We start from the raw sequence: 11655 nt of genomic DNA, 5'->3' as shown, positions 1-11655 counted from the left end.
TTTATAGGCCATTTGGATGCATTGCGGTCCTTGTTGGATGCGCTGATAGGCCCAAATTGCCTTGTGGGATGCTATTTTTTATGGACGCTTTGCACATGGATGCTATTTTATGCTGAGGGACAGCTTTGAAACATTGCAGGTGATGCACTGATAGTGCTATGCTCTCTTGGATGAGACATTATTGATGCATATGCCAGTGGACAGTGTTTATGCTTGAGTCATTTGGCACTTATTGGCATTTTCCTTTGGGCCAGATTTGCTCATATGGATGCATAGTATATGCACATGAGTCAGATGCTTTGAGTTTTGAGTTTTGGTGATATTTCACTCTATTGTGGCATACACATTTGGGTGCACCTGGTATTTGGTGTGATTCTCTCTTGCAGGCACTAGCATTTGGGATTTTGCTTTATTTGCATCATGGCATCCTCTTCCATGTCTGAAAAGGAGTTTTTCAGCATTGAAAAGTTTGATGGGACAAACTTTTCTTTGTGGAAAGAACAGATAAGGGATGTGCTTATTCAAAAGAAGCAGATTAAACCCTTGGCAGGGATTGAAGCTAAGCCTGCAAATATGTCTGAGGATGATTGGAATGAGTTGGATGCATTAGCAAAGTCTACTATTAGACTTCATCTTGCAGAGTCAGTTTATTTCACAGTAGTAAATGAGCAGACTACGGAAGATTTGTGGAAGAAATTGTGTGCCACTTATGAAAAGGAAACTGCCTCTAATAAAGTTTACCTCATGAAGAGGTTGTTTGAGCTGCAGATGAAGGAAGGGGTCTCCATTGCTTCTCACTTGAATGAATTCAATATTATTTTCAGCCAACTTCAGGCTCAGAAAATGAATTTTGATGCGGAGACTAAGGCAATATTTCTCTTATGTTCATTGCCATCCTCATGGGATACCTTCCGTACAGCTGTCAGTAACTCTGCACCTGGTGGAGTACTGAAATTTGATGATGTTGTGGGTAGCTTGTTGGCCGAGGAGATTAGATGGAAGTCTATGGATGGCAACAAGCAGGATGTAGCCTTAAATGTGCAAAGGGGTAGATCACAGTTCAGGGGGAAGTCCCAAGAAAGAGGGAAGTCTCGTAGCAAATCTAGGGCACGGAACATTGAGTGTTACCACTGTGGCAAGAAGGGCCATATGAAAAAGGATTGCTACAAGCTAAAAAGAGAGCAAAGGGATAAGAAAAAGAATGCAAATTGGGGTGCAAATCAAAAGGAAGAGAGTCCAAGGGAGGACAAAGGAAAAGTGAAGATCGAGGAGATCAATGCAGTCACACATGATAGTGACAATGACGTTCTCTTCATGTCTAGTTTATCTGCAGAGTTGCTTACCACTTCAGTTGATGCATATTCCCAGGATTGGATTTTGGATTCTGGTGCTTCATTCCATGTTACTCCCCATAGGGAATGGTTCTCCACTTATGATAGTGGAAAGACAGGTTGTGTGCATCTTGGAAATGACTATGCATGTGACATAGTGGGAGCAGGTGACATAAAGTTTTCTTTTGCAAATGGGTCTGCATTTGTTTTGAAACATGTGAGACATGTGCCTAAGTTGACCAAGAGTCTTATTTCAGTGGGTCAACTAGATGATGCTGGTTTTCACACCACTTTTGGCTTTCAGAGTTGGAAAATTCAAAAGGGCTCTATGCTTTTGGCCAGGGGTGCCAAGTGTGGGACTTTGTATCCCTTACATGTATCAGGAGTATTTGATCATGTTGTTGCAATAACCGAGCAGCCAAGCACTTCTTTGTGGCATTGCAGGTTGGGGCACATGAGCCAGAATGGAATGAAACTCTTATGCCGTTTGGGTTATGTACCGCATTTGAGTTTCTCTGATTTTGAATTTTGTGAGCATTGTCTCTATGGGAAGCAGACGAAATCAGCCCATAAAAGAAGGGGAAAGAAAGAGTTTGAAATGCTTGATTTGGTGCATTCAGACGTATGTGGTCCCATGCCTACACGGTCATTAGGCGGGGCTGAATACTATGTGACATTCATTGATGATGCAACTAGGAAAGTGTGGGCTTATGCTATAGCTCGGAAGAGTGATGTGTTCCAAGTATTTCAGAAATGGCTGGCCTTGGTTGAGAATCAGTCAGGTAGAACGCTTAAATGCCTACGGACTGACAATGGTGGAGAGTATCTCTCTCATGACTTTCAGCATTTCTGTGATACACATGGGATTAAGAGGGAGCTCACATCCCCTCGTACTCCAGAGCAAAATCCAGTTGCAGAAAAGATGAATCGTACCATTCAAGAAAGGTTGCAATGCATGCTTTCCAATGCAAGTCTTTCTGGTGGTTTTTGGGCTGAGGCAATGAAGACTGCAGTGCATGTGATCAATAGATCACCTAGTAAGAGTTTGGATGGTGGTATTCCTGAAGAGGCATGGAGTGGCAAGAAGCCCTCTTACTCTCATTTGCGTATATTTGGGTGTGAGGCATATGCACATGTGCCAAAAGAGCTTCGAAAGAAGCTAGATCCTAAGTCTAGGAAATGCATCTTTCTAGGTTATGGTGAAAGTGGAGAGATGGGCTATCGTCTCTGGGATCCAGAAGCAAAGAAGATCATACGCAGCCATGATGTGGTCTTCAATGAGAAGAAGATGCATAAGGCACCCATGAGGGATGTGGAAATGAGGAGAATCACTTTCCAGGATGTGAATCCACCTGCATATGTTGATAGGCAGAAAGCTGTCCATGCACCAAATGTGCAAGAAATGGTACAACCAAGTACTCCCACAGGTATACAATCAAGGGTAGATGATGGATCATCTATTGGTGGAAATGATGAGCCAAATGTGGCTGATATGCAAGTGGGACAGCAAGCTGAAATGCCATTGAGAAGATCATCTAGAGTGTCTAGACCGCCTGATAGGTTTGTTCCAGGGGTAGACTATGTGATGCTTACTGATTGCGGGGAGCCTTCTTGCTACAAAGAGGCTATGATGCGTGAGGATCAACGCAAGTGGGAGTATGCTATGCAATCAGAGATGAGTTCACTTATGAAGAATAAGACTTGGGACTTGGTTTCTTTGCCACATGGAAAGAAAGCATTGCCATGTAAATGGGTCTACAAAATGAAGGTCACAGGTGATGATGTGCCTAAGTACAAGGCCCGTTTGGTTGCTAAAGGGTTCAAGCAAGAGAAGGGTGTGGACTTTGATGAGATATTCTCTCCGGTTGTGAAGATGACCACACTTAGATGCATGCTTGGACTAGTGGCAGTAGAGGATATGGAGCTTATGCAAATGGATGTCAAGACAGCTTTCTTGCATGGGGATTTGCATGAGGAAATTTACATGGTGCAGCCGGAAGGCTTTGAAGAAAAGGGCAAAGAGCATTTAGTTTGCAAGCTGAAAAAGAGTCTCTATGGTCTTAAGCAAGCACCTAGAGAATGGTATCAAAAGTTTGATGCTTTCATTCGGTCCCAGGGTTTTAGAAAAAGTGAAATTGATCACTGCCTCTACACTAAAAGGGCTAAGGATAGTAGCCTGATAATCCTGGCACTATATGTGGATGATATGCTATTGGCTAGCAAGAATACTTATGAGCTAGATGCATTAAAGGCGAAGTTGCATGAGGCCTTTGATATGAAGGATTTGGGATTTGCAGGTCATATTCTTGGTATGCGCATCACGCGTGATCGGAGTAGGAAACTCCTTTGGCTTTCACAAAAAGAGTATGTTACAAAAGTATTACAGCGTTTCAATATGGAGGGGGGGAAGGCAGTGAGTACTCCATTGCCTCCATATGTGAAACTGAGTCATACAGATAGTCCCAAATCAGATGAGGAGAGGGCCATGATGGCCAAGGTTCCTTATGCATCAGCAGTTGGGAGTCTTATGTATGCTATGATAGCTACTAGACCAGACATTGCATTTGCAGTGGGAGTTGTTAGCCGGTATATGGCTAATCCAGGAAAGAGGCATTGGGAGGCAGTTAAGTGCATCATGAGGTACATGAAGGGTACCAAGGAGATGTGCATTTGCTTTGGTAAAGGAGACATGCGTGTACTTGGGTACACAGATTCAGACTATGCAGGGCATGTGGATAGTAGGAGATCCAACTTCTAGTTATGTGTTCACCTTTGCAGGTGGTGCAGTGTCGTGGATGTCTCGCGCACAGAAGTGCGTTGCTTTGTCTACCACAGAGGGTGAGTATGTTGCAGCCACAGAGGGTTGCAAGGAGGCTATATGGCTTGATCGGCTAGTGGGAGATTTGGGGATTCATACAGGTGTACCGACATTGCATAGTGATTCCATGAGTGCTATTCAGCTAGCACGGAATCCGGTCTTTCATGCAAAGACCAAACACATTGAGGTCAGGTACCATTTCATCAGGGAGGTACTTGAGGACAAGCGCATAGAGCTTGTCAAGGTTCATACAGATGATAACCCTGCAGATATGCTGACGAAGAGTCTACCTAGTCAGCGGTTTGAGTATTGTCGTGTATTGATGGGCATTGGATAGTATGCTCACTGGTTATTCTCCCTTAAAGGCACATTGTCCTTTAAGTGGGAGGTTGTGGGGGTTAAAGGTCATTGTGCCTTAACCCCAATTATGTACAATACTCTAACACACATATAAATGAATGAAAAAGAAGATTAGGGTGGTTCTGCACCCACCAAAACTTGTGTGGCTCTCTGTCTCTCTCTCTCGCTCTCTCTCCATCTTCCGTTCTTGCTTCCGTTGAGAGCACTCTCAGCATCCTGCTTGTTGCCTTCCATTGACTTCCGTCTAATATCCTCGGCCAACAAGCCACCAACCACAGTGCAACCACATCATCAAAGTTCAATAATCCACCAGATGCAGAGTTACTGATAGTAGTATGGAAAGTATCCCATGAGAATGGTAATGAGCATAAGAGAAATATTGCCCTCATTTCTGCATCGAAATTCAGCTTTTGAGCTTGAAGCTGATTGAAAATGATATTAAATTCATTCAAGTGCAAAGCTATGGATACTCCCTTCTTCATGTGCAGCTCAAATAATCTCTTCATGAGATAGACTTTGTTTGAGGCAATCTCTTTCTCATATGTAGCACACAACTTTTTCCATAAAGCTTCCGTAGTCTTTTCAGTAAGTACTGTGAAATAAACTGTCTTCCCAAGATGAAGCCTAATGGTAGACTTTGCCAATGCATCCAACTCATTCCGTTCATCTGTGGACATAGCTGCAAGCTTAGTTGCAATCCCTTGCAAGGGTTTTATCTGCTTCTTTTGAATAAGCACATCCCTTATCTATTCTTTCCACAAAGAAAAGTTTGTCCCATCAAACTTTTTAATGCTAAAAAACTCCTTTTCAGACATGGAAGAGGATGCCATGATGCAAATAAAGCAAAATCCCAAGTGCTAGTGCCTACAAGAGAGAATCACACCAAATACCAGGTGCACCCAAATGTGTATGCCACAATAGAGTGAAATATCACCTAAACTCAAAGCTCAAAGCATCAAAAGATACAGGTAACTCATGTGCATGTACTATGCATCCATATAAGCAAATTTGGCCCAAAAGAAAATGCCAACTGCAATGGCAATCCAAAATGCCAATAAGTGTTAAATGGCTCAAGCATGAACACCGTCCATGGGCATATGCATCAACAATATCTCATCCAAGAGAGCATAACACTATCAGTGCATCACCTGCAATGTGTCAAATGGCTGTCCCTCAGCATAAAATAGCATTCATGTGTAAAGCGTCCATAAAAAATAGCATCCCACAAGGCAATCTGGGCCTATTAGCGCATCCAATAAGGATCGATATGCATCCAAAGGGCCTATAAATCATCCACTGCAACCCAATGCACACCACAAATGAGCGCACATGGCTCAAATGGCAACTAGAGTGATTTGCATAAGGTCAACTAGAGTCCCACGACAATGACTGCTATTGAAAATAGAACCTGAGATGCCTCAAAACATGGGTGCCATTGCATAATCAGACTTAGCAAGACAATCTGCAAATATCTCTCTTCTGCTGGAACTCCAAAATCCCAACCGATGAGTGAGATATGGGAGTCAACACTTATCCACTGCCATGTGGCATAAATCTAAGGTTTTAAAACCTTAGAATGAAAAATGCATAACAAAGAGACGAAATCAAATACACAGAGATCTATAACTTTGAAAATACTCCATCAAATCATGCAAGAATTGACAAATAGCGATTGTTAGGCGTTCGAAACACAATGGGATAGACGGTTTTGGAAACCGTGGTCCCAATCACTAGGTCCAACACACAGACTGAAAAACGTTTTTGAAAACTGAACTATTTGTAAACTCCACTGGAGTGCAAATTATGAGGAACATAGAAGTTTTAGGACCTCCTAAGTCCACTAGAATTGACAGATCTACAAATGGTTACTCCAAACTTGAGTTCCAACACGTGGGCAGAAAAACGTTAAAACTGACACTGTGAGTCAGAAATCCAACGAAATGATCCCAAATTCAAGAATGAAGGTGTTCCAAGCTCCTGAAGTGAAATGGACACCAAAATTAGGCAATGGTTCTCTACAAGTCAATACGAAGTCTCTGTTTGTCAAACAAAACAGGGAAAAGCTAGAAAAATGACTTTTTCTTTGAAAAACACTTAAGAGGCTCTCAAAACCACTTTGCAAAACCAAAGTGACTTTTCCAAAGGTTTCTTCAAGTTCTCTTTGCACTCGAATGCAAGTAAAATCACCCACAAAGCTTCCTACAGACTTCTCCTTCCTCCCACAATGTTGTTAAGCTTCCAGGCATTCACGCACGCTCAGCTAGATCACCCGAGCTCTGATACCAATTGAGAGTGCTCTCAATGGAAGAAAAACGGAAGAGGGAGAGAGAGAAATAGAGAGCCACACAAGTTTTTGGTGGGTGCAGAACACCCTAATCTTATTTTTCATTCATTTATATATGTGTTTGAGTATTGTACATAACCAGGGTAAAGGCACAGTGACCTTTAACCCCCACAATAATGGGGAACTCCTTATGGAGGGCTAACAATAACTAGTGTGGTCAGAGGGCTTCTGAACATTAAACTTGAACATAAAAAACAATGCTCACAAGGTATATAAATTTACATTAACTTGGGAAAAAAAATTTACTCCAAAGAATAATAAAAGCTATGCATGGGTACATTAATATATGTTCACAAGAAATATTAAGATTCTTTGATGCAAATTACATGTAACTTCTCAAGATCCAGAAAGAAACTTGGTGAGTCATGTTTCTCAAGAGGTTACGACTGAAAAGAAAATGCTACATTGCCTTTTCTTGCATCACTATATTGTCACACTATGGACTTGACTTGAGCATGAAGTATTATGGTAATTCTTCATCTACGCCATCTCCTTCTACTTCCTCCTTGGTAAGCATCCTTAGAAACCCTTTCATATGCCCTAGATAGTATTCTTGTATTCTAACATTTCCTTCATGTGACTCTTGAATCTTTATTTTCTTATCCTTTGCTTTCCAAGACACTATGATTGTTTCTATTGGTTGCTCACATTCCTTGGGAACCAATGATTGTTTATACAATTAGTATACAATATGTTATTATCCATAATCTTCATTGTACCTCTCAACTCATGTTGTACCAATTTAAATGGCATGGCTCTCATGTGTTCATCTCTATTTACATCCACTATTTTTGCCTCACATTGTCACATTCATCATCTAATGGCCAAAATACTTGAAAATAATGTTATCACATCGGCAACCTAGAAAAATCACCAGTGGATAAATATAGTAGTAGTAATATCCTTAATGTCGATGATAAGACCATTTATATCGATAGTACAAGCCATCAATAGGCATTTCCATCTATATTTTTCTTTTGATAGGATTTCGATAGGCATTTGATAGGCTTTCACATATGTAATTTTCTTATGAAAAGCTTGCTCTAAGAGCCCCTAGCACAATTCATTCAACAAGATTGTAGTCCATAGCTTCCACACCTAATGTGGTGGGGCAAGGTGGATCACAATTGATTCATCAGAGAAAGAGGGTGATGGAAGAGAGTGTTCATTGTGGTTACGAAAGTGGTCGACTACTCTGATGTCTAGTGTGTTGAGGTAAGGGTCAACCACAACTACATGCCAATGAATGCAAAGGAGATTATGTGGGTTATGAGATTTCCAAGCCATTATTTTGTTCAATTTTTGGATTGGGGAGATGGCACAACTTCCCTCTATATTCATATGAGGTGTCAATTGTATTTGGAGAGATTCTATTGATGTTGGTTTATAAATTTGGACTTCTTGTTTGAAACCAAATTTGCATTTGGTGCCACATTTTTGGTGTTTTTTACATTGTTCTTTGCAATAGAAATGCCCCCCCACTGGATATGAGGGCTGCATGCTTACTTGATGCATGACGATTTAACATGACAATTTAACATGATGTGATGCAACACGATATGATGTATCACGATGCTATTAACATTTGCAAAATTTAGGAAATTAGACTCAAGAGTCTTAATAATGAGACTGCAAATTTGATGTTATTACATCATTGTAACATATGTGCACAAAATGATTTTATTACATTATTGTAACAAATGTATGCACAAAGAATTTCCTTCTATTACAAATTTCTATTCTGTAAGCCTCAGATTAAGATTTATCTCTTCAATAGGCCACATAGCCAACTTTCCATCACAAAAAAATACCTCAAGTTCTGGCATTGCATCTTCAAGTGTAAGTCTTTCAAGTGTAAGTCTCTTTGATGGATTTCTGCCATCATCTTATCACCAATGAGTGTCAAAATTTTTCTCAAAGATGCATGGTCAATCATGTGAATACCCAAAGTAAAATATATATGTGTATCAAGGAAAACTATTACATTTGCCTCCATCTTCTCATTAGACCAATTTAAGGTACCATTGGCAGTGCGCAGTGCACCTAGAAGACTCCTTATCCAATGAAGATTAATGAAGTTGAGCATGCAAGATTTTATGTGGCCCAACCTTCAACAATTACTATTCTAATTTTGTCAATCTTCATCAAACGACTTCAACAAGACAACAAAAAGATGAGCTCCATCATCCTTCCAACTCAACAGCTCCCCAAGAACCTATCCCCATCATGGGGATAGTATCACAAGAACTTATTGTAGTAGGGGATCTCCAATAACTGGACATAATACTATTGCCACTAGGGCAGCACAGAGTGACAAATTCCATCATCAACACGTGTTGTCACTGTTTCTCTCAAGTGCAGGTTCCGAGGGTGTTGGTTACCTACTACAGTCATGTCATTGCTCATTGTAGCATAGGTGTTCACAAGTGTAGCATAGGTCCTCGTGTCGCCTTCCAATGAGAGGTGTAGGCTAAAGCGTGGAAAGTAGATCTCATGCACGCGTGGGTGAGAAAGAGGGCTCGATCATAACGATTGATGGAGGCTCTCACCTCCACTGGAGTTCAAGGGTTTAGAAGGAGATTTCAGGATTCAGAAAGGGGACAGGGTTGAGAGATCTATCTAGGAGTTCCAGGGTTCAGATAGGGTTGCAGGGTTTAGGAGGAGTTCAAGTTTGAGGAGTGAAGAGCTAGTCTCCTTCATAGTTTTGAGGGGTAAGGGTTGAGGAGGAGGGACAAGGAAGGAGGAGGAGGAGGAGGAGGAGGAGGGAGTATAAGGGTAAGGGCATGCTAGAACATGATAGTGTAAGAGAGCATGGACGCAATGGAGATCAATCACATGAACACAAGAATGAGCTTGAACACTAAACCCAAAGAGTGGGAGCTTCATTCAAGTGAGAGATATTTATACATGTTGGTCTCTACATAATCCGTAGGTACCTCCGTGGTGGGACCTCTTTTGTATAGGAGACCTTTCAGACAGGAGTCCCTCCACTTTTGGGGGGGACCTTTTGGGTCTCTACACAAAGTGGGGGGACCTTTGAGTCTCTACACAAAGTGGTGGGACCTTTTGGGTCTCTACACAAAGTGGGGGGACCTCCAAAAGTGTAGGCTTTTAGTCTTTCTCTCTATTTCTCTCTCTAGATCTTGATTTTGCAATAATGATTGGACTTTTCTAGAGAGCATTTCGGCTATCCTCATCCTTTAAGATTCATCATACCATCTTTTAGGCTCAAGATATTACAAGCGGATATTTGCCCTGCTACTCTACACACATAATGCTCTCATAGTTGTTGTCATAGGGTTAACAACTCCCCTAGACTGATTTGATTACCCATCCCTCGATTATGGTTGATTCTATAGATGATGTTGTGTTGCAGTTGTCTTCACCCAATGTGTATGGTAAAGATGGTGATGGTGATAGATGGAGCGAGCTTGTTGTTGATCTTTTCCTTGTAAGATGCATGTTTGTCCAAGGCTCTGATGAGTGTTTTCTAGCTTGTCCATTTTATTTTAGAGTTTCTATTGATTAATAGCCAATTGTGAGGAGCATCTACACTATCTGGATCATGATGATTGGCATCCCACCAATAGCGATGGGGTACCCCATCAAATGTGGGATGCATGCAAATAGAAGATGGAGCTTGTAAAAGTATTCAAAGAGGTACTTTTCATTGAGCAGCTTTGGTCTAAGCCAAGCAGGCTGTGGCTCCAATTGGTTGCTAATGTCTGGAGTGATTTGTGCTTGGTGGATACTCATTGAAATTCCAAAGAGGTCCCATCCTCCTCTTGATTGCATGTTTGGGTATTGCCTCTCCAAAGATCACCAATGGGATTATTGGTCATGGGAATCCTATCTGTATCTTGTTGCAACTCCCATGTGAGTGTGCGAATTGGATTATCCAATTCTTGAATCTCATTGATGGAATCATTAATGGTGTCTTCCATTGAAAACTCAAGGGAGATTGGAGGAATATGTGGTCTTGGGGGAGAGGACGAGGTTATAGGAAAAAAGCTTGAGGTTGAACCAAGTAGTGAATTTGAGAAGGTAGAAGTAGGGATGTTGGTGGAAAGTGGAGGGAGAGCAGGGCAAATTGATTTAGCAACTTGATAGTCCTCAAGGGATGGATTATCAAGTGTTGGAAAAAAGCTAGGTGTAACTGGATGATAGGAGTTATATTCTTGGATTAGGCGATAGTGTTGAGAGGCATGGGAAAAGAGGCATGGCAAGAAATATGGGTTAGTGTGGATTTCTGGAAAGGTATGGAGAATAGTACTGGAGTTAGGGAGGGATATGAGTAGATCAGAATAGAGAGTGGCAAGATAGGGGAGATTAGATTGAAGGTAGACCACATATTCCTCTGGCAGATCCTTGTCGCTTCTAGTAGGCATTGACAGCTTTAATGTTGGAGTTTTCTGGGAGCTATATCCCATGGAAGTTACTGGTGATTGTTGCAATAAGGGTAGGAGTCCAGATACTACCCAAAGAGGGGGGCTTCCCATTAAGCATTCATATAGTAGTATGGCATCATCCTTTAATTGTATGAGATTTGCATGCACTGTGAGAGAACACATTATTCTCGTCTTCATCCATATGCTGGCATAGATCTCAGAGAGTCTTTGTACTTAATGGTCTGGTCCAATCAAGACCAGATATTACATGTAACATTTTGATTTGCAAGTGTTTCCATAGTATGCATATTCTTCCTTCAAGGTGACGCTCTTGCTGGAGGATTGCAAAAGCTCTTGGTATAATGTAGTGATGCCTTGTAGCAAAAGATCTTGTGCTAACCCTTCCGCATCGTC

The sequence above is a fragment of the Dipteris shenzhenensis genome, chromosome 23 (genome assembly GCF_047967505.1).
Source record: "Dipteris shenzhenensis isolate YYH24624 ecotype China chromosome 23, Dip_SZ_1.0, whole genome shotgun sequence".
Classification (NCBI taxonomy): Eukaryota; Viridiplantae; Streptophyta; class Polypodiopsida; order Gleicheniales; family Dipteridaceae; genus Dipteris; species Dipteris shenzhenensis.
The sequence above is the reverse complement of the archived record's forward strand: the minus strand, read 5'-3'. Positions refer to the sequence as shown.